The sequence below is a fragment of the Pollicipes pollicipes genome, unplaced genomic scaffold (genome assembly GCF_011947565.3).
Source record: "Pollicipes pollicipes isolate AB1234 unplaced genomic scaffold, Ppol_2.1 Scaffold_6052;HRSCAF=7182_pilon_pilon_pilon, whole genome shotgun sequence".
Taxonomy (NCBI): Eukaryota; Metazoa; Arthropoda; class Thecostraca; order Pollicipedomorpha; family Pollicipedidae; genus Pollicipes; species Pollicipes pollicipes.
The window spans coordinates 24,689,968-24,715,482 of record NW_023596805.1 but is presented as its reverse complement, the minus strand read 5'-3'; the positions used below and the strand labels follow the sequence as shown (position 1 = coordinate 24,715,482).

General features: G+C 46.9%; 7 non-coding genes across 7 annotated transcripts; 6 read left to right on the top strand and 1 right to left on the bottom strand.

The window, feature by feature from the left end:
- The first annotated feature begins 193 nt into the window (after positions 1 to 193).
- TRNAG-GCC (transfer RNA glycine (anticodon GCC)) lies at positions 194 to 264 on the top strand. The gene has a single exon. It is a non-coding gene; the product is annotated as a tRNA-Gly (tRNA).
- Positions 265 to 2,855: 2,591 nt separating this feature from the next.
- TRNAG-GCC (transfer RNA glycine (anticodon GCC)) lies at positions 2,856 to 2,926 on the top strand. The gene has a single exon. It is a non-coding gene; the product is annotated as a tRNA-Gly (tRNA).
- Positions 2,927 to 5,966: 3,040 nt separating this feature from the next.
- Positions 5,967 to 6,037, top strand: TRNAG-GCC (transfer RNA glycine (anticodon GCC)). Its single transcript has one exon. It is a non-coding gene; the product is annotated as a tRNA-Gly (tRNA).
- Positions 6,038 to 6,717: 680 nt separating this feature from the next.
- Positions 6,718 to 6,788, top strand: TRNAG-GCC (transfer RNA glycine (anticodon GCC)). Its single transcript has one exon. It is a non-coding gene; the product is annotated as a tRNA-Gly (tRNA).
- A 13,943-nt stretch (positions 6,789 to 20,731) lies between these two features.
- Positions 20,732 to 20,802, top strand: TRNAG-GCC (transfer RNA glycine (anticodon GCC)). The gene has a single exon. It is a non-coding gene; the product is annotated as a tRNA-Gly (tRNA).
- A 612-nt stretch (positions 20,803 to 21,414) lies between these two features.
- Positions 21,415 to 21,485, top strand: TRNAG-GCC (transfer RNA glycine (anticodon GCC)). Its single transcript has one exon. It is a non-coding gene; the product is annotated as a tRNA-Gly (tRNA).
- Positions 21,486 to 24,617: 3,132 nt separating this feature from the next.
- On the bottom strand, positions 24,618 to 24,699 carry TRNAS-CGA (transfer RNA serine (anticodon CGA)). The gene has a single exon. It is a non-coding gene; the product is annotated as a tRNA-Ser (tRNA).
- Between the last annotated feature and the right edge of the window lie 816 nt (positions 24,700 to 25,515).

Genomic DNA, 25,515 nt, shown 5'->3' with positions numbered 1-25,515 from the left:
TTCAGACCATGACAACGCACCTACAAGGGTTGTGCCACGGAGGGCGCGGAGGGAGACAAGTTGACAGCTTAGAGCAGCTGGACATGAGCTTTGCTTATCCGGGGCAGAAACGTCTTAAAGACCTCACTTCTCCTCATGCAATTCAATTTTGACCCAACGACCTCCGCTAACCAGGTTTGAACCCGCCCGGCCAGCATCGGTGGTTCAGTGGTAGAATGCTCGCCTGCCACGCGGGCGGCCCGGGTTCGATTCCCGGCCGATGCAATTTTGGAATTTAAACACTGCTTCCAACACTTGAAGCAGACCAATCAACAACAGCGGGATGACGTGTGTCATGGTTCACATTCCCACCCAGGCTCCATTAGTCTACGACTACTGATAATATCTAGTGTTTTTCGGTTTCATACTTCATCATCACTTCGCCCGTTCGATGGGTTTTAGTAGTTGAGCTTTAGCTGAACGCAACTTTCCAAAAAATATCGACCCAGTGTTAACATCACATGCGTTAGCAAAATGTTATGCATTATATGACAATGTCATGCCATTTTATGCACCATGTAAAGCTTAGATCCGAAATTGAGGTGAGAGGACAAAAGGCATCATGCAATAACTGAACACCGCGGGCTTTGGTTGCCTGAATCACTAACTAGGGGGGACGGGCTAGGCTGCGGGCCGATATTCTCTTTTTGGAAAGTTGCGTCTATAGTGTGGATGCTCCGCGTGCTGCGTATGGAGAGTTGTTTTAGGACGGTCGGTTCACAGCCCATGCGGTGGTCAAGTAACCAACATGGCGGTTGCTTTCTTGTGAGTGTTCCGGTGTGATGCAGTCTTCCATGTGCACTTGAAATCAGCCGGCTACGGTTACAGGAACGAAAAAGTCCCTCGCGAGATTGTAGCGCTGAGTATATAATTCAAACCTACAACCTGTCTAGCACAGGGGTGCTGAGTTTTCCACATCATGCACTTCATGTCACATTTGTCGGTGTGGACAATTAGACAGTCACTGTGGGCCATGCTCGGCGGCAGTTTCGCTGTGCACAGCACGTAACACAGCATTCGATTCAAGAGAACCCAGCTTGAAGTTAACAAACTGCATCGGCCGGGAATCGAACACGGGCCGCCCGCGTGGCAGGCGAGCATTCTACCACTGAACCACCGATGCCAGGTGAATGGGTTTAAACCTGATTACCGTAGGTCGGTGAGTCGCAATTGAGTTGAGGAGAAGGCAGGCCTTCAAGTCCTTTCTCTCCGGATAGCCGAGACTCATGTCGAATTGCTATAAGCTGTGCGCTTGTCCCCTCTCACCCCTTCCGTGGCATAACCCATGTAGGTATGTTGTTTTGACATCAATGAAATTAAAGGAGCCATTGACAAGTAGTTACGCGTTCTGAACAGTTATTCGACTATCACTAAGTCTAATGAACATTACATACATAAAAGTATTTGAACATTAGCTTTGTCTTTCTGGACAAGCAACAACTTAGAAGACTAGCTTCGCCTCAATCAAGTCAATTATGTGTAAATAAACAACAACCTAGCGACCTCCGGTAATCAGGTGTAAACCTCTTCACTTAGTATCGCTGGTCCAGTAGTAGAATGCTCGCTTGCCGCGCGGGCGGCCAGGGTTCGATTCCCAGCCGATGCATTTCGGATTTTATGAGGCATTTTAGATTTCATCAGGCTAAGAAAATAATCGCCATGATGCACAACCAAACAGAGAAAACACCAGCGCGTATTAATGTCCGATGCACCAGTGCTAAGTGTTGCGTGGTATAACCTGTGGATCTCAAGATTCTGGCTTTTTGGCATCAGTTGGTATTTCTGGCGTTTAAACAGCATTCCCGATTCATTTTAGAATTAATGCAGCTTCACTTAGACTAGGGAAATAGAAGGCCGCACTGTGTGCACTGAAACCCGGCCAGGCTGTAATTCAATATTGCAATATAGCGACGTTACCATTCGACAGCGTATCGCACGTCAAGGCCGGCAAATAAACATGATGATGATAAACGAAGAGAAAAAGTCGAAATCCCTGTGGAAGATGCGACACCATATGCGGCATAAGCTCCCAGTAAATATTTCATGTCAACCAATGCCGATGTTATGATTCACCAACTTGCTGGACATCAACACCGTCAATTAGACATCAACAATATAGCGTTTTCTTTCATGTTTCTTAATTTTGTTATTATAGGTACATATATATATATATATATATATATATATATATATATAGTAATATATAATATTATATATAATTATATATTATGGCGTGTATGCAGTGCGGCGTGCGCGCTGGTGCGCTGCGTGCGCGCGTGCGCGCGTGCGTGCGTGCGTGCGTGCGTGCGTGGGTGCGTGCGTGCATGTTTACGTCGTGTGTATACAAATTATCAATTCCTATTTTCTTATTTCTCTCGTACCTTTTTTGGACTACATTACATATCCTGTATTATAATAACTGAACTCACCAGGACTAGAACCTATGGATCTGACTTCACAGGAGACGACCTCAGCACTCGACTTCAACTGCTTACGCTAAAAAAATCACTAAAAGGAAACCTCAATCTCTTCACCATTCATGTCTTGTCTGCAATGTCCATTAGCTTAAATAGAAGTCCATACGTATTGAGAACCAAAACTATTTGGCGCGGCTCACTTAGTTTCATTAAGAACGTGACGGCATACCTAAATGGGTTGTGCCACGGAGGGCGCGGGAGGGGAAAAGGTTCACAGCTTAGAGCAGCTCAAAATGAGCTTTGCTTATCCAGGGCAGACATGGCTTAAAAGCCTCACTGCTCAATCAATTTCATTATGACCAACGATCTCCGGTTATCAGGTTTAAACCCCTTCATTCAGCATCGGTGGTTCAGTGGTAGAATGCTCGCCTGCCACGCGGGCGGCCCGGGTTCGATTCCCGGCCGATGCAGTTTTGATTCAAGATAGATTCTCAAGAATCGAAAGCTGTGTTACGGGCCGTGCACGGTGAACTTTCACCAAGCACGACATACAGCAACTGTGTGATCGACGTCCACGCCGAAAACGTGACATAAAATGCACAAGGCGGAAAACCTAGCACCCTTGGGCTGAACAGATTACCTGTTCAGATTACATATCCAGCGCTGCAATCCGTCAGGGACATTCTCGCTTATGTAACCGCAGCAAGCTGAATTCAGGTGCACTTAGGGAGACTGCATCACAAGTTAGCACTCATAAGAAAGTAACCTCCACGGGGTTACTTTCTTGGCCACCGCACCGGGTGCGGGCTGTGAACCGACCGTCCGAAAGCGACTATCCATGCACGGCACCCTGAGCGTCCATACCAGAGACGCAACTTTCCAAAAAAAAATATAAGCTCGCAGTCCAGCCCGCCCCGCTTAGCGGGCGGTACAGCCAGCACAAGCCCGCTATGTTATGATGCTGATTCATCAATGGCCTGAAAGTATTAATTAATTGCAATACACATTTTGAGATACCCCTTCATTTCTGACCTACGCAACACATATTGCACAAAATAGCATGTTATTGTCATCAAATACATGGCACTGTTTTGCTAACACGAGTGATATTACTCAGAAAGCAGCAAAGTATCTGCACAGTAGAATTTATTATGCACCAAAGTAGATATTAAACACTGTGATAACAGTTTTCAGCCGCAAATGAGGAGGAAGACGGTGGAAACGAAATTCGTCTTCACCAAAACACTCTAAATATTTCATCCTTCTACGTCATCTTAATAAACCACGGGCCATTTCCTGTAAAACTGAATGCATCCACCGATTACTTCGCACTGACAGGGTAAACAGTGCTGGATGCTTTAAGTCATGGAAAGTGTGAGTTCATTACAAAGTACATAAGCTCAATCAGGATTTGACCGCGTCACAATTGCCGCAATGTCAAATTTATCATTGAAGAACAACAGCCAGCCGTCCTTTTTTAATTTAATATTTATTTAATTACTCATAATTTCCTCGTATGGTGTTTGCTGTCCTTAAGTGGGCATATCGTGCAACCGCACCACATAAAAACCGCATGGTAGCTTTGAAATGATGCGCACTTCACTCTTGCCACTATCCACGTTCCAACTAATAACCCTTGCCGCGCGGTTTGCGTTGTGCCGCGTGTAAGCCACATGAAGGCAGGGAAGGCAATAGTATTTTGCGCTAGAATATGTGTCCCTCCAGTGCCTGCACTTGACATTTAACATCATGAAAAACTGGCATACTGTTGCATGCTGGCAGCAATAATTACTTTCAAACAAGACGTTGCTCAAATAATTTTCAGGAACCCGTTTCTACGTTTTTAAAGCGTACAGACTGTCAGCTTTCCATCTTTATGGAATGCCTCAATGGCTGCCATAAGAGGCGATTTTTTCACACAGAACTGCATGGAGACAATATTCGAAGAGTAAACAATTCACATGGAACATAAGCCCTCGTGCAAAAAAGGCGAAAAATATTGACAATCGCAGTGGAGGAAACCCGTATTGTGTAGGAGCCCTGTAGTCGGTGGTCGCAAATTGCGCCTCTCTGCATGCATAGATAAACAAACTCTATGCCACGACTTTATCCAGTTTCGACAGCTGTCGCGTACTTGGTACAACAGTAACTGCTGGCTGTATCGACAAGCGAGGGAAGATTGAGCAAATTGGCCCATAGTTTCCCACGCTTTTCATTAATCATACGGGCTGATCGTGATTTTTGATGCATGATTTTTTTGTAACCTAAGAAAGGCTGAGTGTTCCACACGTTCACAACAGCGGCCAAGTGCAGCGTATAATTGCATTTGTAGCCAAGTGCAGTGTATTGTTGCATTTGTAGTGAAGTGCAGTGTATAGCTGCATTTGCAGCCAAGTGCAGTGTATAGTTGCATTTGCAGCCAAGTGCAGTGTATGGTTGCATTTGTAGCGAAGTACAGTATATTGTTGCAAGGACTAATTGCTGCCCAATGAAATCAGGCCATAGCTTTGAAGATGTAGGCTGTTATTCTTTTATAATACGATGTTCACTTAAAGCTGTGCATTTTGAGCAGCTTGCCCCCCCCCCCCTTCCACTCGACCGCGTGTTCACATCTCTGATACACCGATGCTACCGTTTAACAACATGTTTAGCACCCCCGTCAAGAAACTGTAACACCAAAGTTACGACGAGAAGACTCGAGTACCCATTCAAGCTGGCAAGCCGCGTTACGCTGCATCAAAAGGCTTCCAAACAACACACTGCTCCCGGACAATCCACAATACCACCCAGTGCACTGGTGATGGCCCCTACTAAAGGCCGTAACCGGGGAGACTGCAGCCATAGGATTCACGCACAAGATGATAACTTCACGACTATGTTTCCCGGGCGCGTTGCACACGCGGATGAGGTTGTGGCAGCAGTGGTTTGTACTGGCAGTCTTCCAGTGACCGACACAGGCTTGCACTACCGACCACCTCCCAAAGCATCTGAATGTACAATGAGGTGTGTACATGTGCGTGCACACACCTCACTTTACATATACACACCAATGTACATGCAAAGCTTTATCGCGGTGAACGCCTATTTTCTGAGACCTCTGAGCTATCCTGTTCCAATTCTCCTGGGCCACAACTCTGCCTCCCTCTGGCTGCTCCCCTCCCTTCCAACTATCATCTAAGGATCTGATTCCAAGGAAGACGACCACAACTGCCTATGTCGAGCAAAACATATCTTTTTGAGGTAAATCTCAATCTCTTCAGCATTCATGTCTTATCTGCAATGTCTATAGTTTAACTGTTTGACCAACACCCGTTGAGAACCCAAACACCCTGGCGACGGCTCCAGTACCACGGAGAGGGTGGGGGGACAAGTTCACAGCTTAGAGCAGCTGAATATAAGCCTCATCTATCAGGAAAGAAAAAGTCTTGGAAGATCATCAATCAACGCACTTTGTTTAAATAAACATTAACCCACCGGCCTCTGGGAATCAGGTTGAAACCCCTTCGCTCAGCATCGGTGGTTCAGTGGTAGAATGCTCGCCTGCCACGCGGGCGGCCCGGGTTCGATTCCCGGCCGATGCAGTTTTGGAACCTGTACACTGCCTATACTACACGCAGCGGAACAATCAACACAAGACTGGCATGCGTCATACCTTACATTTCCAGCCGGGTTTTTCAATTATTTTGACACTGCTGATAATAACTGGCCCTTATCTGTGCCTCATATCTCCACCAGTTCCTACAGTTCCCATCAACGCAGCTCACGAAGGTGGATGCAGAAGATAGTTGGCATTACTTCGTCGCTTTTTGTTAACCTTCATCATGACGTTGCTTTTTAATCGTGTACAATTCCCGACACATAAGAACTGCACTTTACAATGAATATCTCAATCTCTTCAGCACTCATGTCTTATCTCTAATGTCTATTAGTTTAAATAGTAGTCCAATGCCTAATGAGAACATTAACTACTTGGCAACGGCTCCTTAGTTCATTCAAATCATGACAACTTACCTACATGGGCTGTGCCACGGAGGGCGCGCGAGGGGGACAAGATCACAGCTTAGAGCAGTTGAACATGAGCTTTGCCTATCAGGAGAAGAAATAACTTAGAAGTATAACTTCTCAACCAAGTGAATTATGTTGAAATAGTTATGTTTAAATATGAAAATTATGTTTAAAATTATGTTTAAACCACAAAATTATGTTTAAATAAACCACAATCTATTGACCTCCGATTATCAGGTTTAAACCCCTTCACTTAGCATCGGTGGTTCAGTGGTAGAATGCTCGCCTGCCACGCGGGCGGCCCGGGTTCGATTCCCGGCCGATGCATTTTCGCCATTTGAACACTGCTTCCAGCCCTCGAAGCGGACCAATCAACAAAAGCACGATGATATGTATCATGGCTCACCTCGCCACCCGGGCTTAATTTGCTTGCGACTGCTGATAATACCCGATGTATTTCTGTTCCCTTCTTCATGGAAAGACATACTGGCAAGCAACATCTTCTCCTCAACATTCAAGTCTTACCTGCAATGCCTGTTAGAATGACTGATAGTCGAACAGCCATTTAGAACACGTAGATAGTTGGCGACGGCTCTTTTAGTTTCATTCAGACCATGACATCGTACCTACATGGTTGTGCCTCGGTTGGGATACAGCAGGAGGGGGACAAGCACAAAGTTTCGAGCAGTTGAAGATTTCCTTTGGCTATCCGCAGAGAAAAGGAGTTAAAAGCCCCACTTCTTCTCAGTCAACACGATTATGACACGATTATGACGATTTGTACAAGCTTATCTTGAACCAAAAGTGCATCGGCCGGGAATCGAACCCGGGCCGCCCGCGTGGCAGGCGAGCATTCTACCACTGAACCACCGATGCTAAGTGAATGGGTTTAAACCTGATTACCGGAGGCCGGTGGGTCATAATTGAGCGGGAATATCAGCGGGAACATAGCCACGCCCTTGTCCCCCTCCCGCCCACTCCGTGGCACAACCCGTGTAGTCGCGTTGTTTTGGTCTAAATGAAAATGAAGGAGCCGTCGCCAAGTAGCTACGTTTTCTGAATAGCTATTTGACCACCAGTCAGTCTAATGGATATTGCAGTGAAGACTTGAATGTCGAAAAGATGTACCTTGCCAATATACGTTGCATTACGTATTGAGTTGTACGGTTGAAAAGCAGTTATATGCCCAAGATTGACGGAATGTGACGAAAAACTGCAGCTGTATTCAGCCTCCACCTAATCTAATAAAAGAAATAAAACCTACTAAGCTCATTAAGTGCCGATGAAAAACGGATTGGAAATACACTACTCATGATCAGCAGTCTCCAACAAATGAAACCGGTCGGCGATGCGAGGCATTGGACATGTCCTTCCGCTTGTGTCTGCTTGGTTTGTTTACTCAAAGCTTTGTGTCTCCAATATATGATAGCATAAATGGCAATTGAAAGTTATATATATATATATATATATATATATATATATATATATAACTTGACATGACACAAAAATTAAGAAACGTAAAAGCAAACGCTAAAATGTTAAGAGAGAAACTTCTGAACGGTTTATTTTGTTCTGATAAGTTCATGTTGAATTGTATTCATTCGTAAGGTGGATGATTACTGATCTTTCAGAATCAAGGAAATTTGGATACGGATTTTCTGTTGCCGCGCCTGACATGGCAGCCGGAGTTAGTTTCCTGTTCGGGCTGACATGTGCTGCAATCTCTCCAGTCGGGTGTGGTCGGGGCCGCCACTGTTACGTAATGCGGCACCGTTGCTTCATGGGACTGGCGTGGTTGATAAAGAACACATGCTGATAGCTTGTCGTGCACAGGGACGCTTGACTTTAACTCGCATGCACTGAAGCACACCTTTGTCGACGTTGATGTTCAGCGAGATGGTGAATCATAACATCGGCGTTGGTTGATGTCGAATGTTTAATGGGAGCTTATGTCGCACATGATATTTGATCCTCCACTGGCATCTCGACTTTTTCTCTTCGATCATGATGGCTTACCTTTGCCGGCCTTGATGTGCTACACGCTGTCTAATGGCAACGTCGCTGTATTATAAAAATGAATGGCCAGATTGCAGCGCAGTGTCCACGGAATGTAACGGAAAATTGTAGCTGTATTCTGCCCCCACATAATCTAATGGAACTTATAAAACCAACTGAGCTAAAGCTAAGACTTAAGCTAAGACTAGCTACCATCAACAGTCTCAAACGAATGGTGCCCGGGTAGCGACGTGAAGCATGACACATGTGTTCCGGCTTTATTTCCCGGTGTATTTCCACTCATTTATTATATAAGAAAGTGAACCGTGGAGGCTACTTTCTTGTGAGTGCTAACTTGTGATGACGCCTTCCCATGTGACCTGAAGTCAGCACGCTACCGCTACATCAGCGAGAATGTCCCTGACGGGATTGCAGTGCTGGGTATATAAACACGACAATCTGTCTAGCACAGGGGTGTTGGGTCTTCCACCTTGTGCATTTTATATCACGTTTGTCGGAGTGGACGTTGGTCAGCCAGCCGCTGTATCACATTCTGGGTGGTAGATTCACTGTGCACAACACCATCGAACCTGGCACCAGGACACGTGCAGCATTTGTGAGAACCCACATTGGGTCAAAACTGCATCGGCCGGGAATCGAACCCGGGCACTCTACCACTGAACCACAGATGCTAAGTAAAGGCGTTTAAACAGGATTATCGAAGGCCGGTGAGTCATAACTGAGCTGATAATTGATCTTCAATTGTTCTAAACTGTGTGCTTATCCCCCTCCCATCCCAACCGAGGCACAACCATGTACCTACGTCATGGTCTGAATGAAACTAAAAGAGCCGTCGCCAACTGGTTACGTGTTCTGAATAGCTATTCGGCTATCAGCCAGTTTAATGGGCATTGCAGAGAAGGATTCAATGTTGAGAAGATGTTGCTTGTCAAGATACCTTTTCATGAAGAACGGAACAGTAATACACTAGGTATTATCAGCAGTAGTAGGCAAATGGAGCCGTGATGGCAATGTGAGTCATGACACATGTCATCCCGCTTGTCTTGATTGGTCCGCTTCGGTCCGCGAAGCAGTGTTCAAATCGCGAAAGTGCATCGGCCGGGAATCGAACCCGGGCCGCCCGCGTGGCAGGCGAGCATTCTACCACTGAACCACCGATGCTAGGTGGAGGGTTTTAAAGCTGATAACCGGAGGTCGATGGGTCATAATTGAGCGGGAGCATAAGCGGGAACACAGCCACGCACCTGTCCCACTCCCGCCCCCCCCCCCCGCCCCCTCCGTGGCACAACGCATGTAGTTGCGTTGTTTTGGTCTGAATGAAAATGAAGGAGCCGTCGCCAAGTAGTTATGTGTTCTGAATAGCTATTTGACCACCGGCCAGTCTAATGGATGTGGCGGTGAAGACCTGAATGTTGATAAGATGTACCTTGTCGATATATGTTGTTTTACGTATTGAGTTGTACGGTTGAGAGGCAGTTGTACGCCCAAGATTAACGGAATGTGACGAAAAACTGCAGCTGTATTCAGCCTCCACCTAATCTAATAAAAGAAATAAAACCTATTGAGCCCATTAAGTGCCGATAAAAAACGGAACGGAAATACACTAATCATGATCAGCAGTCCCAAACAAATGAAACCGGTCGGCGATGCGAGGCATTAGACATGTCCTTCTGCTTGTGTTTATTGGTGCGCTTTGGGTGCTCAAATCGCAAAAATGCATCGGCCGGGAATCGAACTCGGGCCGACCGCGTAAATGGCTTTAAACCTGATCACTAGAAGTCGGTACGTTATTGTAGTTTGTTTTAACGTAACTAAGACCACGGCAAATTCCGCCTTAACGACATAGGCGGTTCAGGATTGGTTGCTTTACTCAAGGCTTTGTGTCTTCAGTATATGATAGCATAAATGACAGTTGAGTTACATACATATGCAACTTATATAAACGATAAAAAAACATATATATGGTACCAAAAATATACATGATACAAAAATTAAAAAACGTTAAAGCAAACGCTACAATGTTAAGAGAGAAACTTCTGAAGGTTTTTTCTGGTAAGTTCATGTTCAATTGTATTCATTCGTAAGGTGGACTGTTACTGAGCTTTTCAGAATAAGGGTGATTTGGATTTGGATTTTCTGTTGCCGCGCCTGACACGGCAGCTGGAGTTAGTTTCCTGTTCGGGGCCTGACGTGTGATGCAGTCTACTCCAGTCGTTGTGGTTCGGGACCGCCGCAGTTTACGTAATGCGGCGCTGTGCGTATGGGATTGCCGTGGTTGATGTAGAACACATGCTGATAGCTGATCGTGCACAGGGACCTCTGACTTACTTCCTTTAAAGCCACACCTTTGTCGGACGTGATGTCCAGCGAGATGGTAAATCATAACATCGGCGTTGGTTTGATATGACATTTTTAATGGGAGCTTATGTCGCCACATGATATCTGATCTTCCACTGGCTCTCGACTTTTTTCTCTTCGATCATCATGTGTTACATTTGCCGCCTTGACGTGCTACACGCTGTCAAATGGTAACACGCTGAGTATAAAAATGATGGCATTGCACGCATTCCAAAAATGTAATGAAAATGCAGCATGCCTCCCAAATCTGACAGCTCAACCTATTGCGCTAAAGCTAAACTAAGTAAGACTAGTCAAGCGTCCAAACGAAATGGGTGGCCGTGAGGATGCACAGGTTCGGCTATATCACCACGTAATTCCATTATTTATATAGTAACGTGACACTTTCTTGGACTGCAAGTGATGCGCCTATGGGCCTAATGACAACTGCGGGCGCATCAGCGAGAATGTCCCTGACGGGATTGCAGTGCTGGGTATATAATCTAAACCGACAATCTTTCTAGAACAAGGGTGTTGGGTTTTTCCACCTTGTGCATTTCATATCACGTTTATCGGTGTGGACGACGATCAGACAGCCGCTGTATAACATTCTGGGTGGCAGCTTCACTGTGCACGATACGCATAACGGCATTCGATTTGTGAGAATCCACCTTGGGTCAAAACTGCATCGGCCGGGAATCGAACCCGGGCCGCCCGCGTGGCAGGCGAGCATTCTACCACTGAACCACCGATGCTAAGTACATGGGTTTAAACCTGATTACCGGAGGTCGGTGGGTCAGAATTGAGTTGATTGAGTGAAGTGAAGTAAGGCTTCAAAGTCCTTTTCTCCTCGGAAAGCCAAAGAAAATATTCAATTGCTCAAAGCTGTGCGCTTGTCCTCTCCCACCCTAACGGAGGCACAACCCATGTAGGCACGTTGGCATGATGTGAATAATCTAAAGGAGCCGTCGCCAAGTAGTTACGTGTTCTGAGTAGCTATTCGACTATCAGTTATCATAATGAACATTGCAGGTAAGCCTTGGATGTTGAGAAGATGTTGCTGGTCAAGATATGTTTTTTATGCATCAGGAATTATCCGGTTAAAAAGTAGTTAGATGCCCCAGATTCATGGAAGGTGACGAAAAATTGCAGCTATATTAGTCCTCCACCTACTCAGTTGAACTATTAAAACCTATCGAACTGATGAAGTGATGATGAAGAACACAACAGAAATACACTGGGTATTATCAGCCGTCGCAGACAAATGGAGTCCAGGTGGCAATGTGATCCACGACGCATGGCACCCAGCTTGTGTTTATTGGTCCGCTTTTGAGTGTAAGGAGCAGCGTTCGAGTCGCGAAAATGCATCGGCCGGGAATCGAACCCGGGCCGCCCGCGTGGCAGGCGAGCATTCTACCACTGAACCACCGATGCTGAGTGAAGGGGTTTAAACCTGATTATCGGAGGTGGGAGGATCATAATTGAGTTGGTCGAGGAGAAGTGAGACTTTTAAGTCCCTTTCTCTCTGGTTAGCCAAAGCTAATGTCCAATTGCTCTAAGCTGTGCGCTTGTCTCCCTCCCGCCCCCTCTGTGGCACAGTACATGTGGGTACGTTGTTTTGGTTTGAATGAGACTAAAAGAGCCGTCGCCAAGTAGCTACGTCTTCTAAATAGTTATTCGACTACCAGTTAGTCCAGTGGGCATTGCTCTTAGCACTTGAATATTGAGAAGACGTTGTTGTTTGCTTGAGCATAGTTGACATGATTGAGAAAAGTTATTCTTCTAAGTTGTTTTCTCTCCAGATAGGCAAAACTGATGTTCAAATACTCTAATGTGTGAAGTCGTCTCCCTTCGCGCCCTCTCCGGCACAGCCCATATAGGTTTGTTGTCATCGTCTGAGTGAAGATAAAAATTCGTTGCCAAATAGTTCGGGTTCTCAATACATACTGGAATACCATTTAAAATAATGGACACTCCAGGTAAAACATGAATGCTGAAGAGATGGAAATGTACTTAGTAAAATATAGTTCTTATGTGCCGGGATTCTACGATTAAATAGCACTTCACCACTTTTCGGGTTTTTGCGGCCTATCGATGCCTTGTTGAGGCGTGACCACTTGCATTTTACTGTGCGGCGCTACTGCGTCGTGTTTTGCTGTCACTAAAGCATTTACGACTATACGCAGGGCCACTGTCAAGTTCCGTGTCATTCGAAACTCATGGGTTGTCTGGATCGACGCCAAATGATGTGCATTCTTAGGTCCCGCTACTCCTTTGCCCCATGACCGGGTAAGGCAAAAAATGGGAATATGTTTTTACACTGTTTTTTATCTTTAACGTAAAACTTACAATCCTAGCCTTTTAAGACGACACAGAACAAATGTACGCCCATGCGTGACCAGCAATAAAGTGCTGGGTCACCACAACATCACGCTGTCATTTTCGTTCTAAGCATCACGCTCGCTCGCTTGCCGATCGCCTTTTTGCGGACGACGGTTATATGCTATTTCAGATCACAATAGGGTTGTAGGACAGTCATTTTCATTCCAATCTGTCCAAGGGTGAAGCAAGCCAACGCACTGCTATGACCACAAACAGTGACCAACCGGAAGCCAACGTCACACCCAAAGACGACCCTCCGAAAGGCAGGGAACGACCAAAGGCAGACAGATCAAAGACGGAGCACAATGCCACGCCAACTGGCGAGGTACGAACCGATACGATGGCGTTAGGTCAGTTACCTGCGTTGGCATGTCAGTTATCCGAAAAGACCGGGGAATTCCCCGTTGCAAAGGACTTGATGTGACACTAGAGGAGTCATTATTGTGCCGGATGACCTTGTGACGACCTGTTGAGATCGGCTCCTGTCCAAAGGCACAACAGGCAGTATCTGCCTCTGCGTCATTTCAGACTGGCGTTTGTAATGTAATTCGACATGAGTGTTCTGAATGGCTTTGGACAATCAGTCAGCCTAATGGACATTGCAGATCAGACTTGAATGTTGAGGAGAAGATGTCATTTGTTAATATACCCGTTTTAAGAAGAATGGGACAGAAACACACAGGGTATTATCAGCAGTAGCACATAAATGGAGCCCGGGTGGCAATGTGAGCCATGACACATGTCATCCAGCTTGTGTTGATTGGTCCGCTTCGAGGAATGGAAGCAGTGTTCAAATGACGAAAATGCATCGGCCGGGAATCGAACCCGGGCCGCCCGCGTGGCAGGCGAGCATTCTACCACTGAACCACCGATGCTAAGTGAAGGGGTTTAAACTTGATTACCGAAGGCCGGTGGGTCATAACTGAGAGGGAATATAAGCGGGAACGTAGCCACGTGCCTGTCCCACCCCCGCCTCCCCCCCCCCCCCCTTCCGTAGCACAATCCATGTAGTTGCGTTGTTTTGGTCTGAATGAAAATGAAGGAGCCGTCGCCAAGTAGCTATGTGTTTTGAATAGCTATAAACCCACCAGTGAGTATAATGGATATTGCAGTGAAGACTTCAATGTTGAAAAGACGTACCTTGTCAATATACGTTGTTTTACGTATTGAGTTCTACGGTTGAAAAGCATTTATATGCCCAAGATACACGAAATGTGACGAAAAATTACAGCTGTATTCAGCCTCCACCTAATCTAGTAAAAGTAATAAAACCTATTAAGCTCATTAAGCGCCGATGAAAAACAAAACGGAAATACACTAATCATGATCAGCAGTTTCAAACAAGTGAAACCGGTCGGCGATGCGAGGCATTAGACATGTTCGTCTGCTTGTTTTATGGTCCGTTTCGGGTGTTCAAATCGCGAAAATGCATCGGCCGGGAATCGAACTCGGGCCGACCGCGTAAATGGGTTTAAACCCGATTACCGGGGGTCGGTGCGTTATCGTAGTTTATTTTAGCATAATTAAGACCACGGCAAATTCCGCCTTAACGACATAGGCGGCTTAGGATTGGGTCGTTTACTCAAGGCTTTGTGCCTTCAATATATGATAGCGTCAATGACGATTGAAAGTTGTATACATATATAACTGATATATACGATACAATATATATATATATATATATATATATACATATATATATATAAACCAAGAAAACAAATAGATGTATATATATATATTGGTGAGTTGGATTTTGATTTTCTGTTGCCGCGCCTGACACGGCAGCTGGAGTTAGTTTCCTGTTCGGGCTGACGTATGATGCAGTCTCTCCAGTCGTGTGTGTGCGTGTGCGTGTGCGTGTGCGTGTGCGTGCGCGTGCGGTGTGCGGTGTGCGGTGTGTGTGTGTGTGTGTGTGCGTGTGCGTGTGCGTGTGCGTGTGTGTGTGTGTGTGTGTGTGTGTGTGTGTGTGTGTGTGTGTGTGTGTGTGTGTGTGTGTGTGTGTGTGTGTGTGTGTGTGTGTGTGTGTTCGGGGCCGCCACGGTTACGTAATGCGGCGCAGTTGCTTCATGGGACTGACGTGGTCGATAAAGAACACGTGCTGATAGCTTGTCGTGCACAGGGACTCTTGACTTAAACTCCTTTCAAGCACACCTTCGTCGACGTTGATGTCCAGCAAGATGATAAATCATAACCTCGGCGTTGGTTGATATGACATTTTTAATGGGAGCTTGTGTCGCACATGGTATCTGATCTTGCCCTGGCATCTCGACTTTTTTCTTCGATCATCATGTCTTACATTTGCCCGCCTTGACGTGCTACACGCTGTCAAATGGTCACATCGCTGTAAAATACAATTGAATTGCCAGAATGCAGCGCCGTGTCCACTAAGTCGTAAGCCACGTGAGGCATGACACATGTGTTCCGGCTTTATTGCCCGGTTTGTTTCCCTTTATTTATGTAAGAAAGTAAACCGTGAAGGCCAACCGTTGTGCTAAACCGTGCTGGCTCTTGTGAGTGCTAACGTGTGATGCCGCCTTCCCATGTGCACCTGAAGTCAGCACGCTACGGCTTCATCGGCGAGAATGCCCCTGACGGGATTGCAGTGTTGGGTATATATATAATCTAAAGCGACAATATGTCTAGCACGTGGGTGTTGGGGTTTTCACCTTGTGCATTTCACATCACGTTTGTCCGTGTGGACAACGATCAGACACCCGCTGTATCACATGCTGGGTGGCAAATTCACTGTGCACAATACGTATAACGGCTTTCGGTTTGTGAGAACCCACCTTGGGTCAAAGCTGCATCGGCCGGGAATCGAACCCAGGACGCCCGCGTGGCAGGCGAGCATTCTACCACTGAACCACCGATGCTAAGTGAACGGCTTTAAACCTGATAACCGCAGGTCGGTGAGTCATAATTGAGTTGATTGAGAAGTGGGCTTTTAAATCCTTTTCTCTCCACCAAGTCAAAGGAAATCTTCCATTGCTCTAAGCTGTGTGTTTATCCCCCTCCCATATCAACCGGGGCACAACCATGCAGCTACGACGTCATGGTCTGAATGAAACTAAAAGAGCCGTCGCCAACTAGTTACGTGTTCTGAATAGCTATTCGACTATCAGTCAGTCTAATAAGCATTGTAGAGAAGGCTTCAATGTGGGGAAGGTGTCGCTTTACAAGATACCTTTTTATGAAGAACGGAACAGAAATACACTATTATTATTATCAGCAGTACTAGACAAATGGAGCCGTGATGGCAATGCGAGCCATGACACATATCATCCTGCTCGTCTTGATTGGTCCGCTTCGGTCCGCGAAGCGGTGTTCAAATTGCGAAAATGCATCGGCCGGGAATCGAACCCGGGCCGCCCGCGTGGCAGGCGAGCATTCTACCACTGAACCACCGATGCCGAGTGAAGGGGTTTAAACCTGATTACCGGAGGTGGGTGGGTCATAATTGAGTTTATCGAGGAGAAGTCAGACTTTTAAGTCCCTTTCTCTCTGGTGAGACAAAGCTTATGTCCAATTGCTCTAAGCTGTGCGCTTGTCCCCTCCCGCCCTCTCTGTGGCACAGTCCATGTGGGTACGTTGTTTTGGTCTGAATGAAACTAAAAGAGCCGTCGCCAAGTACTTACGTCTTCTAAATAGCCATTCGACTACCAGTCAGTCCAATGAGTATTGCTGGTAACACATGAATATTGAGAAGAGGTTGTTTATTTGAACATAATTGAAGTGATTGAGGAAAAGTTATTCTTCTAAGTTGTTTCCTCTCAGGGCAGGCAAAACTAATGTTCAAATACTCTGCGGTGTGAAGTTGTCTCCTTCCCGCGCCCTCTCCGGCGCATCCCATGTAGGTGAGTTCTCATGGTCCGAATAAAGCTAAAAATTCGTTGCTAAGTAGTTCGGGTTCACAGTAGATACTAGACTACCATTTAAAATAATGGACACTGCAGGTCAGATATGAATACTGAAGAGATGGAGATGTACTTTGTAAAATATAGCTATTATGTGCCGGGAATTCTACGACTAAAGGGCACTTCACCACTTTTCGGGTTTTTGCGGCCTGTTGATGCGTTATTGAAGCGTGACCATTTGCAGGTTACTGTGTGGCGTTACTGCGTCGTGCTGTGTTGTCATTAAATCATTTATGACAATACGCAGGGCCACTGTCAAGTTCCATATCGTTCGAAACTCATGGGTTGCCTGGATCGACGCCAAATGATGTGCATTCTTAGGTCCCGCTACTCCTTTGCCCCATGACCGGGTAATGCAAACAATGGGAATATGCTTTTACATTGTTTTTTATCTTTAACGTAAAACTTATAATACTAGCCTTTTAAGACGACACAGAGCAAATGTATGCCCATGCGTGACCAGCAATAAAGTGCTGAGTCACCACAACATCACGCTGTCATTTTCGTTCTAAGCATCACGCTCGCTCGCTTGCCGACCACCTTTCTGCGGACCTCGGCTATATGCTATTTAAGATCACAATAGGGTTGTAGGACAGTCATTTTCATTCCAATCTGTCCAAGGGTGAAGCAAGCCAACGCACTGCTATGACCACAAACAGTAACCAACCGGAAGCCAACGTCACACCCAAAGACGACCCTCCGAAAGGCAAGGAACGGCCAAAGGCAGACAGATCAAAGACGGATCACAATGCCACGCCAACTGGTGAGTTACGAACCGATACGATGGCGTTAGGTCAGTTACCTGCCTTGGCATGTCAGTTATCCGAAAAGACCGGGGAATTCCCCGTTGCAAAGGACTTGATGTGACACTAGAGAAGTCATTCTTGTGTCGGATGACCTTGTGACGCCCTCTTGAGATCGGCTCCTGTCCAAAGGCACAACAGGCAGTATCTGCCTCTGCTTCATTTCAGACTGGCGTTTGTAATGTAATTCGACATGAGTGTTCTGAATGGCTTTAGACAATCAGTTGGCCTAATGGACATTGCAGATCAGACTTGAATGCTGAGGAGAAGATGTCATTTGCCAATATACCCGTTTTAAGAAGAATGGGACAGAAATACACTGGGTATTATCAGCAGTGGCAGATAAATGGAGTCCGGGTGGCAATGTGAGCCATGACGCACGGCATCCAGCTTGTGTTGATTGGTCCGCTTCGAGGGTTGGAAGCAGTGTTCAAATGGCGAAAATGCATCGGCCGGGAATCGAACCCGGGCCGCCCGCGTGGCAGGCGAGCATTCTACCACTGAACCACCGATGCTGAATGACTGGGATCAAACCTGATTACCGGAGGTCGTTGGGTCATAGTGGAATTGATTTAGCAGAAATGAGGCCTTTACCTCTTTTCTGCTGCGGATAAGGAAAGCCCATGCCCAGCTGCTCTAAGCGGTGAACTTTTTCCCATCCCGCGCCCTCCGTGGCCCAACTCGTTTAGGTGCGCTGTCATGGCCCAAAGAAACTAAAACGGCCGTCGCCAAACAGTTCCGGTTCTCAATAGGTACGGGACCACCATTTAAGCTAATGGACTTTGCGGACAAGACATGAATGCTGGAGAGATTGAGATTTATCTCATGGAAATATGTTTTGTTGTCTGTAGGCAAATGAGGTCGAGTGTTGAGGCCGTCTTCTATGAAGTCCGGTTCGTAGGTTGTAGTCCTGGTGACTGAGTTCAGTTGTTTGCAATACAGCATATGTAACGTAGTCCAAAAAAGGTGCGAGATAAAAAATGAAATAGCAACTGATAATCTGCATAGACATCATGTACACACGTACACACGCACGCACGCACGCACGCACGCACGCATACACACACGCCCACACGCGCGCACACGTGCACGATGCATGTTTATTTAATGTATATGTATATACGTATATATATATATATATGCGTATATATATATATATATATATATATATATATATATATATATATATATAACGTATATCCATATATTTATATAAGCTACAATTAACTTTGGAAACAGGGATGAAAACGCTATAATGTAACGATAAAAACGTTCTGAACAGTTTCCTTTCTTCTGGCCAGTTCATGTTCGATTGTATTCCTTCGTCACATGGAGCGTCAATGATCTTGCTGAATTAGAGCGGTTTGGATATGGACTTTTTCTTGCCGTACGTTACACGGCAGCTGGAGTTAGTTTCCTGTTTGGGCTGACGTGCGATGCAGTCTCTAGTCGTGAGTTTTCGGGCCGCCAAGGTTACGCAATGCGGCACAGTTGCTTTATGGGATTGCCGTGGTTGATATAAAACACATGCTGATAGCTTGCCGTGCACAGGGACACCTGACTTTAACACGGCGTGCCCTTAAGCCAACTTTTGTCGACGTTGATGTCCAGCGAGTTGTTTAATCATAACATCGGCGTTGGTTGATATGGAATGTTTGCTGGGAGCTCATGTCACGCATGGCGGCGTATCTTCCAGAGGGATCTCGACTTTTTCTCATTGACTATCATCGTGTCTCATACTTGCCGGCCTGGACGTGCTGCACGCTGTAAAATGGTAGCCTCGTTGTCTTTAAATGCGTCATTACCTGGCCAGGCTGCAGCGTACACAGTGCTACCTTCTGTTTTCTCAGTCTAAGTGAAGCCGCATTAATTCCCAAATGCATGGGGACTGCTGTTTGAACGCCAGAAATGCCAACCTATACCAAAAAGGCAGAATCGGGAAATCCGTCTCCTTATACCACGCATCAGTTAGCATCGGCGTATCAGACCTCAACACGTGATGGTGTTCTTTTCTGGTTGCACAACACGAGGCTCATTTTCCTAACCTGATTAGTGTCACCTAAAGTCCAATGCATCGGCCGGGAATCGAACCCGGGCCGCCCGCCTGACAGGCCAGCATTCTACCACTCAACCACCGATGATAAGTGAAGGGGATTAAAACTGATAACCGGAGGTCGATGGGTTGTTGTTTATTTAAACATAATTGACTTGGTTGAGAAGAAGCTTTCCTCCAAGTTGTATCTCTCGGGAAAGGCAAAGCTAACGTTCAAATACTCGAAGCTTTAAATTTGTCTCCCTCCCGCACCGTCTCTGGCACAACCCATGTAGGTACGATGGGGGTCTGAATGAAGCCAAAAAAGTCGTCGCCAAGGGTTTGGGTTCTCAACAGGTATTGGAATACCGTTAAAAATAAACATTGCAGGTGAGACATGAATGCTGAAGAGATGGAGGTGAACTTTACAAAATATAGTTATTATGTGCCGCGAATTCTACGATTGTATACGATTTTAGCAAGAGTAGCCCTACGATCAAGGTTCATAGCAAGTGACGAAGCAATGCCAGCCATATGCTGTAACCACCTTCATTAATCACACGTAAATGGTTGGCGACGGCTCCTTTAGTTTCATTCGGACCATGACAACGTATCTACATGGTTGTGCCTCCGTTGGGATGGGAGGGGACAAGCGCTCAGCTGAGAGCAATTGAAGATTTCCTTTGGCTTTGCGGAGAGAAAAGGACTTAAAGGTCTTACTTCTCCTCAATCAAGTCAATTATGACTCACCGGCCTCCGGTAACCAGGTTTAAACCCACTAACTAAGCATCGGTGGTTCAGTGGTAGAATGCTCGCCTGCCACGCGGGCGGCCCGGGTTCGATTCCCGGCCGATGCATTTTCGCGATTTGAACGCTGCTCCTTGCACTCAAAAGCAGACCAATAAACACAAGCTGGATGCCATGCGTCGTGGATCACATTGCCACCCGGGCTCCATTTGTCTGCGACTGCTGATAATACCCAGTGTATTTCTGTTGTGTTCTTCATCATCACTTATCAGTCCGATAGGTTTTAATAGTTCAACTGGGTAGGTGGAGGATTAATATAGCCGCAATTTTGTGTCACCTTCCATGAATCTGGGACATGTCACTACTTTTTAAACGCATAACTCCTGATACATAAAAAACTTATCTTGACCAGCAACATCGTCTCAACATTCAAGGCTTATCTGCAATGTTCAGTAGACTAACTGATAGTGGAATAGCTACTCAGAACACGTAACTACTTGGCGACGGCTCCTTTTAGTTTCATTCAGATCATGCCAACGTACCTACATGGGTTGTGCCTCGGTTGGGGTGGGAGGGGACAAGCGCACAGCTTAGAGCAATTGAAAACTTGCTCTGGCTTTCCGAAGAGAAAAGTACTTTAAAGCCTCACTTCACCTCACTCCTCAATCAACTCAATTATGACCCACCGACCTCCGGTTATCAGGTTTAAACCCCTTCACTTAGCATCGGTGGTTCAGTGGTAGAATGCTCGCCTGCCACGCGGGCGGCCCGGGTTCGATTCCCGGCCGATGCAGTTTTGATTCAAGATAATCGAATGTCGTGTCACGCATTGCGTGCCGCGCATTGTGAAACTGCCGCCCAGCATGGGGCAAAGCGACTGCCTGACCAACGTCCACACCGACAAATGTGATATGAAAATGCACGAGGTGGAAAAACCGCGGGCTGATCTCAGGCGCACATGGGAAGACCGCACCACACGTTAGTACTCACAAGAAAGTAGCCTTCACGGGTTACCTTCTTGGCCACCGCATGGGTTGCGGGCTAGGAAACGACCGTCCAAAAACAAGTCTCCACGCACGGCAGTTTGAGTATCCATACCAGAGACGCAACTGCCCAAAAAATATCAGCCCAGCCATGTTGTTGACATCACAGGTGTTGCAAAAATAATGTTATGTATTAGATGCAAATCAAATGTCGTTTCATGCCCAATGTAAAGCATCGGTATAAAATTGGGGTGGGGGAATAAAATGCATCTTACAATAAGTGAACACTTGCAGGCTTGTGGTGGATCAGCATTCAAACATAGCGGGCTTTGACTGGCTGGATCACAAGCTAGGCGGGGCGGGCTGGACCACTAGCTAGGCGGGGCGGGCTGGATCACTAGCTAGGCGGGGCAGACTGGATCACTAGCTAGGCGGGGCGGGCTGGACCACTAGCTAGGCGGGGCGGGCTGGATCACTAGCTAGGCGGGGCGGGCTCGGCTTGAGGCTAACTTTTTGTTTTGCTTTTTTTTGACGGTTGCGTCTCTAGCACGGATGCTCAGGATGCCGTGCATGAAGAGTTGCTTTCGGATGGTCCGTTCAGAGCCCCAAACGGTACCCAGGGATGGTGTCTTGCGTATGCAGGCTCAGGGTGTCGTGCATGGAGTTTTTTTCGGACGGTTCACAACCCGCGCCCTGCGCGGTGGCCAAGAAAGTAACTGTTAATAACCCCGTGCGGTGGCCAAGAACGCAACCATGGAGGCTACTTTCTTGTGATTGCTAACGTGTGATGCAGCCTCGCCATGTGCGCCCGAACTCCTGACTCTGACAGGATTGCAGTGCTGGGTATATAATCTAAACCGATCATCTGTCTAGTACAGGGGTGTTGGGTTTTTCTGCATCGTGCATTTTATGCACGATGCAGAAAAACCCAAACGCGTGTACCCACAAGTGCGCGCGTGAGTGCACACGTGTGTGTGTGTGTGTGTGTGTGTGTGTGTGTGTGTGTGTGTGTGTGTGTGTGTGTGTGTGTGTGTGTGTGTGTGTGTGTGTGTGTGTGTGTGTGTGTGTGTGTGTGTGTGTGCGCGTGTGTGTGTGCGTGCGTGCGTGCGTGCGTGCGTGCGTGTGCGTGTGCGTGTGCGTGTGCGTGTGCCTGTGCCTGTGCGAGTGCGTGTGCGCGTGTGTGCGGGTGTGCGTGTGCGCGTGTGCGAACTATTTGACGACGGCTCCTTTACTTTCATTCAGACTGACAACACACCGTAATGTGCTGTGCCACGGAGGGCGCAGGAGCGGGACAAGTTCACAGCTCACAGCAGCTGGACATGAGCTTTGCTTATCCGGAGCAGAAACGACTTAAAGGCTTCGCCTCTTCTCAGTCAATTCAATAATGACCCAACGATCTCCGGCAATCAGGTCTGAGCACAAGCACTCAGCATCGGTAGTTCAGATAGCTATTCAGAACGCGTAACTACTTGGCGACGGCTCCTTTAGTTTCATTCAGACCATGGCCACGTACCCACATGGGCTGCGCTACGGAGGGGCAGGAGGGACGAGCGCACTGCTCAGTGCAACTGGAGATCAGCTTTGGCTATCCGGAGAGAAAAGGACTTAAAAGCCCCACTTCTCCTCAATCAACTCAATTATGACCCACCGACCTCCGGTAATCAACTTTAAACCCCTTCACTGAGCATCGGTGGTTCAGTGGTAGAATGCTCGCCTGCCACGCGGGCGACCCGGGTTCGATTCCCGGCCGATGCATTTTCACAATTTGAACACAGCTCCTTACACTCAAAAGCGGACCAATTGACACAAGTAGGATGACATACGTCATGGATCACAAGCCCAACCGGTATTCAATTATCTGCGACTGCTGAAAATATCTAGTGGACTTTTTGTTCAGCTCTTCATCATGATTTCACCAGTTCGATATGTTTTAGTAGTTTCAACTGGTAAGGTGGGGGATGAATCGCATCACCGCGTCACCGTAGCACTTGCTTACATAACGCGTTTGCAAAATACTTTGCAGTCATCCTATCACGAATCAAATCCATTTACATTGCCACGTAGCCAACAACTTTATCCCCATTCTCCTGGTTTTCTATCCGAAAAATGAGGCAAATACTACTTACCTAACCACTAATACTCCTTTAGCTCCTTAAGCTCCTTTAGTTTCATCCAGACCATGACAATGCGCCTAAATAGCTAACACCACGGAGGGGGCGTGATTAGGAAAAGTTCACAGCTTAGAGGAGCTGAACATGAGCTTTGCTTCTCCAGAGCAGAAACGACTTAAAAGTCTCGCTTCTCCTCAATCAATTCAGTAATGACCCGTCGACCTCCGGTAATCAGGTTTAAACGTACTCACTGGGCATCGGTGGTTCAGTGGTAGGATGCTCGCCTGCCACGCGGGCGGCCCGGGTTCGATCCCGTCCCATGCACTTTCCACTTCCGTGTCTTAAGCATTAAGCTGCACGCCAAAGAAGGCCGCAGAACACAATCAGAGCATAAGAAACGTTGCTCAAGGAGATATTAACAGACGTTTTACATCTGGTGTAACACGAATCGCTAAGGCACCGTCACGAGACTGCATCGCCGTTCGTTACGCACAAGACCCTAGCCTCCAATCACGCACCACTTACTAGGAGATAAGCCGACAGCATCTGGAGACTGCACCCCGGGCGGGCTCACACAAAACATTAACACGACGCTTCATGAAGTGCTTCCTTGCCACAGCACGTCCTCTATTTCAACACGGCGGGGGGGCGGAGGAGGCTCCGTAGTGAGTGGTAACTGTGCGTGCCTGTCGAAATTCTGTTTCCAAAACTCAGTAATTTCAGTAAATATGTTAATACACATGTCATGGCACGCACCATAAGACCGAACGTCGTGCCCACACGGTCTCGCCCGAAGGGCGTAGAAGATGCGCGGGGTAAAATTGCACATATCGCGGTCGGTAGGACTCGAACCTACGCTCCCAGAGGGAATCTGATTTCGAGTCAGACGCCTTAACCACTCGGCCACGACCGCTTCTGGTCCTGTAAGACCATAAATAAATTTTAGAACAGGCCATGTAAATGCATAGCAAGTCCACAACATGGGAAGGGGGTGAAGGGGACGGCATGCGAAAGGCTGATTGCTCCTGTTGCGTTGTATTGTATTGTACACTTGCTGATCCAAATTTATGGGCATTCTCGAGCTCTAGCCAACATCATAAAAAAGGATCGCGGGACAAAAATACTTAAAAAAACACACCAACATAAGTATGCCCGGTACGTGGAAACACCTATATCTATATTTTGGGTCGACGCATAACAATCATACAAAATCTGGCCAAGATGCTTCCTTTTAAAGGCCTGCAGTGGGCAACATTTAGTCTCATCTGGTAATGAATTAAATGTAGCTGCAAAACCACATCTGAATCGCCGCCTGCTCCACTCCGTGCGGATTCGGGACAAACCAGGTGTTATACTGCGTGTTACGTTCTCTCTCCTGGCTCTGTATCGTCGATTGTTTGGCTATGGCTCTGGGCTACCCAGTTGTTCAAAGTTCTAGGCCAGCATATCGGGCTGCACGTTGGCGGGGAGGGCTAGACCGCGGGTTGTTATTTTCGTTTTGGAATGTTGCGTCTCTATTAAGGATGCTCAGGATGCCGTGCATGGAGAGCTGTTTTCGGACGGTCGTATTAGAACCCCAAAACGGTAACCAGGGATGGTGTTTTGTGCATGCAGGCTCTGGGTGCCGTGCATGAAGAGTTGTTTTCGGACGGTCAGTAAGAACCCCAAACGGAAACCAGGGATGATGTCTTGTGCATGCAGGGTCAGAGTCCCGTGCATGGAGAACTGT